The sequence below is a fragment of the Muntiacus reevesi genome, chromosome 3 (assembly GCF_963930625.1).
Source record: "Muntiacus reevesi chromosome 3, mMunRee1.1, whole genome shotgun sequence".
In the NCBI taxonomy this organism is placed as follows: Eukaryota; Metazoa; Chordata; class Mammalia; order Artiodactyla; family Cervidae; genus Muntiacus; species Muntiacus reevesi.
The window spans coordinates 23,889,887-23,898,184 of record NC_089251.1 but is presented as its reverse complement, the minus strand read 5'-3'; the positions used below and the strand labels follow the sequence as shown (position 1 = coordinate 23,898,184).

At 49.7% G+C, this 8,298-nt stretch overlaps 1 protein-coding gene across 1 annotated transcript in view; it reads left to right on the top strand.

Moving 5' to 3' along the window:
- Positions 1-5,255: 5,255 nt before the first annotated feature.
- Positions 5,256-8,298, top strand: part of CYRIA (CYFIP related Rac1 interactor A) — a 101,292-nt gene continuing 98,249 nt past the window's right edge. Inside the window, exon 1 of the mRNA XM_065928605.1 lies at positions 5,256-5,336. The gene's annotated coding sequence lies outside the window, so the exon portion shown is untranslated. The remainder of the gene's footprint in view (positions 5,337-8,298) is intronic.

The window sequence follows — 8,298 nt, the reverse complement described above, 5'->3', positions numbered from 1 at the left end:
CTACATTCATGATTTGTGGATTCTGTATTTGTGAATTTGCCTACTTGCTAACATCAAAATCACTACTACTCTCAGTGCTTTTGTGGTATTTGTCAACAAGCACCAAGCAACAAAAACTTGAGCCAGCAATAAGCATGCTCCTAGTTAAGGCCAACTGAGAGAAAGTGCTACCTTTTTGATTCAAGGCACACTGTAGCCCAGTGCCATGTTTTGTTGTCTATATATTAATAGTAACATGTTTTCACATTTTTGTATTTTTTTGTTGATGATTCCACTGTCTAAAATGGTCCTCCAGCATTGAGATGAAGTGCTATCTGGTGTTCCTAGGTGCAAGAAGGTGGTGCTGTGCCTTAAGAAGAAAATGCATGTGTTAGACAAGCCTCGCTCAAGAATGAGTTACAGTGCTGTTGACTGTGAGTTCAATGTTAATGAACCAACAGTATCTATTAAATAGGAATTTTTAAGCAGATTTTGGGTTCCAAAATCACTGCAGATGGTGACTGCAGCCATGAAATTAAAAGATGTGTCTTGGAAGGAAAGCTATGACAACCCTAGACAGAGTATTAAAAAGCAGAGACATCACTTTGCTGACCATGATCTGTCTAGTCAAAGCTATGGTTTTTCCAATAGTCATGTATGGATGTGAGAGTTGGACCATAAAGAAGACTGAACACCAAAGAATTGATGCTTTCAAATCCTGGGGCTGGATAAGACTCTTGAAGTTCATTGGACCACAAGGAGGTCGAACCAGTCAATCCTAAAGGAAACCAATCCTGAATATTCATTGGAAAGACTAATGCTGAAACTGAAGCTCCAATACTTTGGCCATCTGATGTGAAGAGCCGACTCATTGGAAAAGACCCCGAAGCTGGGAAAGATTCAAGGCAAAAGGAGAAGGCGGAGGCCTAGGATCAGATGGTTAGATAGCATCACCGACTCAGTGGACATGAATTTGAGCAAACTATGGGAGTTAGTGAAGGATGAAAATGTTATCACCAGAAGCTCACAGGAACCTAATCTTGAATTTCTCCTAGAAGCAATGGTTCAATATTTGTTAGGTCAATGTTTGTGGTGACTTCATAGAACACAGTTACTGGGAATAACAAAAATCAACTACATATAAACTTATCAGATTCACACAGTTTTGGAGTGATATGATAAAGGTATGAATGCAGTACTACGAAAGCCCACAAGAACGAACACTTGATTCGGCCCTGGAGAGTTGGAGGAAGCTTTTCAGATGGGTTGTTTTTGAACCAGGATGTTTAAAATGAAAAGAAACTCAGTGAATGGAGCAGGTTGGAAGGTCATTTAAGGGAGAGAACCATGTGCAAAGAAGGGAACCCTGACACGCTGTGAATTAAAACGTACTAATTTCAGCCGGCTTAAGTCATAGGCTCCAATTCAGCCACAGGCAATGATTTTCAGCCATTACCAAGTTTCTGTACATAGTTTAGGCTGTGATTTTTCTCTTTTTTTTTGCAACAAGGAAGTGTGCAGCATGTCAGCTGTGAAAATTGACTCAATATTCATAATCAAATCTATTATGCTCCCTCTGAAGCCAGGGCCATGTTTCCGTAGAAACACTCAGTTATATAAAAGAACCCTGGCCTGTAATGGGGAAGAAACCCCACCACCCTTGGAAGCCATTATCATCATACTAGAGGGAAGGCGAAATATAATTCCTGCGGAACTAAGTGAAGTGGGAGGGCAAAATAAAGATTCCTTCCTGTGAAGTAGCAAGCAGAGAGCGATGCAGGGGTTCAGCCTCCATTCCAAGTTTTAATCTCTATGAATCAACACACCAAACACCAAGTCTGAAATGAGCACTTACTAAATGCCCAGTTATTCAACGCACTAGGAGGAAACACACACATACACACACAAAACTATTCTTTCTTTCACAGTTTCAGAGCTGACATCTGCTCTCCCATCTATTTGCTGAGATAAGTTTTATTATTCTAATTTTAGAGATGAGAAAACTGAAACTCCAAAGGATTAAGTAACATAGGTTCATACAGTCAGTGAATGACAGAATCAGAATGTATGCTCAGCTTTGACTCCAAATAAAGTGAAGGTTTTCTCTGTGTCTCAGATAAGATCTTTGTCCTCAAGAAACTTGCATATGTGATGAAGCAAAGAGTGAGTGACTCAGACTGTCAACTTCAGAGGAATTTAGAAGAAAGAAGTATGAGCCTATAGTCCACCATTGTCCTGAAGGCATCATTAGCCTTGGAACCAGTGGTCTTTGACAGCTGGAGATGGGGGAGTAAGTCATTGGAGGTGTGTATATATTTATACACACAAGCAAAGGTTCAGAGCAGAAATGTCTTTGGAAGCAACAAGGGGAGCTATGCTGAGAAGTGAAGTGAAGTGAAAGTCGCTCAGTCGTGTCTGACTCTTTATGACTCCATGGACTTAGTCCATGGAATTCTCCAGGCCAGAATACCAGAGTGGGTAGCTTTTCCCTTCTCCAGGGGATCTTCCCAACTCAGGGGTTGAACCCAGGTCTCCCACATTGCAGGTGGATTCTTTACCAGCTGAGCCACAAGGGAAGCCCAGGAATACTGGAGTGGGTAGCCTATCCCTTCTCCAGGGAATCTTCCCGACCCAGGAATCAAACTGGGGTCTTCTGTGTTGCAGGCAGGATTCTTTACCAACTGACTTATGACGGAAGCCCATGCTGAGAAGGGGAAATCTTGTGTGTCCAGGGATTTAGAAGGAATGATCCACTTGCTCTATGATGAATCTCAGTGGATGGAGAGGAGCCCTGGGTGGATCAGCTCTTGTTACTTGGTCTCCACAGGGGATCACTTGTACCCATCACTTGCGACCTTATTGCTCACTCAAGAAATATTATTGGAGACCAGTTTGTGCCAAGTATTGCTCTCAGAATTGGGGATGCTTCAGAGAATGTGTTTCCAAGTGTCAGAGAATAGAACTGGTCCATGGAGGGCAATGCAGAGCTCCTGGGTGATGATGGCACTTTTCTCCTGGTCTTTCTTATCACTGTCTCCTTTTCTTCCTTCAAACTGCGATCAGCCTCCTTATTTGAGGTTCCAGTCAAGGCTGCTTAACCCATGGGAGTTCCCAGGATCAAGAGTAGCCTTCTCAGGTTGATGTTTAGGGTCTCCATTCTCTGCTGCACTTTGTCCAGCCCCTGATATTGCAACCACACCAGACCTCTTTGTCCCTCTACCTGGAGGGTCCTTGACCTCATTTCCTGCTTCCTGAAGCCCAGTCATCCTTCAAGGTTCAGCTTAAAAGAATCTGAACCCAATTTCCCCCAATCACAATGAACTCCTTGTCCTCAGCTCACAGGAAAATACCTCTGTTTTAGCCTATTTTCTCTTCTGCCTTGTCATAAACTGGGCTGGCAATCAGTCTGTCTACTCCTCAGGCCGGGGGCATGTGTCATGATACCATCATTTGTTTTAGCACTGTGCCTGGCCCTTTGTCAAAGCTCAAGGTATCTGTTTAAAAAAATACATACTTGACAAGGATGTCCTTGAAATTAGAAGAGTCTGGTTTAAATTTAATTTAATTAAGGTTCATTTTAGAAAATGTATATTTTGAAGAAAGACCACTGAAATTTCATCTCAACCTACCTGCCCCCTCACTGACAGCTTAATTTCACTGTAATCTTTATTATAGTAACCTCTAAACTTGTTATTAGTATTACTGACAAAGTTGAAAGACCATTTCATCTGATTATTGTGTCTTAGGAAACACATAATTATTAAATTCCACACTAATAATTAGAAACCCTATTATTTCACAATGGGCTAGGCAACACTACGCAGGTAGCCCTCAATTACTGAAACAGAAGCCCTCTTTAAGTGTGTGGAAGTGAAATTTCATACATCAAATAGTCTCTTCTCACCAACTTCAGCTGTGTTATTAGAGACAGACGAATGTAAAGTAAGGAGTCCTCCCGTGGTCTGAAATGACGGTGTCGCGTGGGGTGAGTGGTGTCTGTGGCTGGCTGTCCTTGCCCTCCTCAGACCCTGACCAGGTTCACGGTGAATAGAATAAGTCAGAAACTTTGCTGCGTATATGTACAGGGGTGGAGCAAGAAGGATTTTCCAGGAGAGCCATCCAAAGATAAAACAGGTCTTTGCAGGGATTGACAACATGATCTGATTCAAGTATAGGCAACTTGACTGGCAAAAATGAAAAATGGGGACCTGTGCATTCTGATCTGAAGGACCCCTCCCAGTGGGAAGACTATTTCATTCTAACTAGACTGTGCCTTCCTGGCCCCTGTCTGAATTCTTGCCAAAACTCAGAGCAGGAGCTCCGTCAAGAAGAAGAACTTGACCGAGGTCTCCTGAAGCTTTCTGCACTCCAGAACCAGGACTGCCTGATGCGCCCAACCCACACATTCCTAGAGCAACTGCACAGCCCCCAGCACGTGGCCTGACCCCTTGTAGGGGTTTAATAAAGTTTCACCCATGCTCTGGCTGATTGGGAAAGGAAGCCGGAGAGGCCTGTGCCTGCAAGAGGGCCCCCCCCAGTAGGAGCTCTGACTCACAACCTGTTTGGCACCGAGCAGCCCTCTCTGGTTTCCTGAATCTCTCTCTCTTAATGGCAGATGTTTTAAAACAATGATCGTGACAATGACACTGTAATCCCCTACTTTCCCTTGCATCATAGGGTTTTTTCAAGTGTTTTTACAGACTTGCTCTGAGGGGTAATAACATTTTTTTGCACTAAGCATTTGCAAAGACTTTTGGGGGTCCCTTCAGATAAGGGCAGCCCCCAGGGCTGGGAATCTGTTAACAGTCTGTGCCGGGAGGGGCAGGGAGGAGAACTGGATTCAAAATCGGGGGTAATTTGGAAGGGGGTGGTTGAGGATGGGATGGTCTGGCTGGGTGCATGGGCACACATTTATTTGGAAGTGTGGCTAGGGGTTAATCAAAAGGCCTGTCCCCCGTCCTTTTATTTTTTTAAGAGAAATAGTGGGTATGGAGGAATTCCGTGTGTAGAAGCAGCAGGGGAGATGCGGGTTTCCTCTTGGAGGGCAAAGCCAGAGGCCCAGGCCGAAAAAAAGAGCAGGAGTGACCGCGTGCGGAGGTGGTCAACTCCATGGGTCTGGGAAGGGGACCCGGCCAGATGACGGCGGGGGTGGGGCTCCCCGGGGGCCGGGGCCGGGCGGCCGCAGCGGGCGGGGGCTGGGGGCGGGGCTGCGGCGGGGCCGGGGCGGGGCCGGGGCGGGGCCGGGGCGGGGCTCGGGGCCGGCTCGCAGGCTGCGGCGGCCGCGGGAGAGGCGTCCACAGCGGCGGCGGCTGGGGCAGCGGCGGACCGGCGGCAGAGCAGGGCGGCGGCGACTCGGGGTGAGCGCGGCGCGGGCGTGGCGGGGGCGCGGCGGGGTTCGCGGCGCGGGGCCTGCAGGGACGTGGACTCCGGAGTCGCCCGGAGAACCCTGCCATCCTTCCCCAACTCCCGACGCAGCCTTCGGGGAAGGGCGGGCGGGAGGGCTAGCCGAGGACCCAGTCCTTTCAGCCCGTCTCCGGCGATCGCCGTCCAGATGTCCGGCTTGGAGCCCCTTTGCCCTTTTTTGCGGAGCACAGCCTCGTGATTGTGCCCCAGATCACCTCCCTCGTCTCTCAACCGCTCAACATCTTTCCCCTTCAACCCCAGCGCCAGGTAGCTTCGGCTCCAAAGCCAATTCTTCCAGAAGACCCCCCAACTCTGCTTCCCCGTTCCCACCACCAGAGACCCGGCTCCCCACCACTCCCTACTGCCCCCAGAGGCAGGGACGAACCCCGCTCCCTGGGGCCTGCCCACCTGGACGTTTGTGCTGCCACCTGCCAGGGAGATTCTTTGCCAGCCAGACAGCCCGCAGCTGTGCGGGGACCCAGAGCGCCTTGCCATCACCCTCCCCCTCCCCCGCTTAGAATCCCAGTCTGAAGAAAGGGACTTCGCCGGATCCTTAGCTTTGGGAACAATTTGACCCACTTCCCAAAAGACTGGTCCCAAGCCAGCCAGCCTATTTGGTGGCGACACCTGTCATGCCTGCCAGCCGAAGGGCCGAAGAGCCTCTGTTATACCGGGCCAGAGGGTCCCTGGGTCCTTCTCCAAGCTGCCCTGATTTTGTGACCAGCGTTCCCAGAGACTGGGGCCAACGAGCTTTTGTCATTTGCCGACCCCACCCCGGGTTCTCCAGAATTCCCCTCCCCTGTAGGGTCCAGCACTGGTGGGCAACAGTACTGGCCCTGGCCTCCCCTCCTGTACCGCTGTTCCCCCCTCCGCTCCCCCCGGGGAACCTAGGGCAGAGTCCTGGAGCTTGTATGCAGGGCCTCGGTGTCCCCACCAGCCCTTTGGACCTTCTTCCCTTCCCTGTTAGAAACTTTCCCCCTCTCTCCAGGCACCATCACTCTGGTTGGGCCCCGGGCCATCTGCACAGTGCCGTGTCCCCAGGGCACGGAAAGCTGGGCTGGGCCCGGGGCCTGGGACGTGTGCTGGGCTAGCGCGAGGAGGGTGGCTGACAGCCAGGTCAGGCTGGGCATCTGGGCCCGGGGCTTGGTGTGTGTGGGCAGGAGGGAATGGGCAAGGTTTAGGGTGGGCCATTGGCTTTCCCTGAGCACTGAAGGAGGTCCAAGAGCTTGCTTTGCTGTGGAAAGAGAAGGCAGAGCAGGGGCTGTTTTTCCTGCGTGCTTCTGACTGTCTTGTGTTGCTATGGTGACAGTTTTGCCTCTCTTCCTTCTTCTGACTCTTCTGGGAGCTGGTTTTTATTGGTCTGTTGTCCTGTCTTTTATGGCTCTAATTTCTCCTGTCTATTTGCTCTGAAATAAACAATCATAAACCTGGGCCCCAGGCTAGGAGACTGGTAGAATCTCACCTCCTCCTGGCCACCAGGCTCCAGTGAGGGGAGGGTAGAGGAGAGAGGTAGGGACAGACCTGGCCACACCATCTCCTGCCCCAAGCTCTGGGATAGGGGCGCGGCATCATAGCCTGGGGCTCACGGTGGTGCTAATAATAGACCCAAGTGTGATGCAGAAGCCAGGGAATATTATTTCCTTTCATCTTCAAGGCAGTTCTGTGGTGTAGGGGCCGTGTCCACCTTGCAGATGACAAGACTGAGCTCAGAGTGAGCTATTTCCCTCGGGTCACTCTGCTTTCAGCACACAGTAGGCGCTGAGCTTTTGTTGAATGGATGGAAAAGTGATGGAGCTGGTGGGCAAACACCCAGCTCGCTCCCTGGCCACCCCGTGGGCTTCCAGGTACTGGTCCCAGGAGAGGGATAACAGAACTCCCTAAACCCTCATGCTGGGAGATTCAAGTGGGAATGGTGTCCCCGTTTCTCTGGTGGACCCCTGCAGAGGCCCCTGCCAGAGAGCGACCTGTCAGGTCCTTTGTGTACCCTTGACTCTTGAGGTTGGGGGAGCTGAAGTTGGGAGGAGAGTCAAGCCACTTGGGACTTCCTGTTTTTGCTCAGCACCCAGAAGCGTTCCGTTTGCTTTTACTCCCAGAGCCGGGTGAATTGGGGACACAGAGAGCCCAGGAGATCTTCCCCAGCCAACTCTGGGCAAGGAGTTCAGAGCTGTCCAGGCCATGGGTCACCGACTGTCAGCTGTCAGTGACACTCTTCCAGAGAAGCTATCCCCCCTTTTATTTTTCCCTTCACAACACACTCTCTTCTTCCCCACCCTGCCCCCCCCCACCCTTTACTTTGTGGGTGCTCTTGGCCTGTTAGTAACGAGCTGGAAAAGCTTCATGGTGGCAGGAAAAAAGCAGGGAGTCAGCAGCCCATTGTCAAATTCCAGCCCTGGGGCAGACACTCTTGGGACCTCAGTTTTAACCTTTAAAATGGGGTTGATAGCATCTCTCCTCCTGACCACAGTTGGCTTGTTTTTGTAGGGTGGAATGCAGTAGCTTAGAGGGACTGCTTTTTTTTTTTTTTTTGCAAAGTTGAAAGCCTGAGGAGCCCATCATGTCCTCTTCCTGTTGGGAGATCTCCATGTTAAAGAGACCCCCAAACCACTGCTCAGAGATGAAGAATTTATTTAAGAATAATTAAGCTGTGAAATCTTAGGATCAGAGGCATTCTCCAGTCTGCAGGTCCAGACTCAATGCTGGATCAATCTATTTCTTTAGTTATGCACCTTCTGTTAACTGAGCATCTACTCTGTACCAAATATAGTTTGGGGAACTGGAGATTTTAAAAAGTGAACACTATTTCTGTTTTCAAAGAATGTAGCCTGGGGGTAAAGACAGATGTGAAAGGAGAGCCTTGCAATGCTGCCAGAGAGGTGGGTGATCAAGGAAAAGGCGGGGTCATGGAGGCCCAGAGAT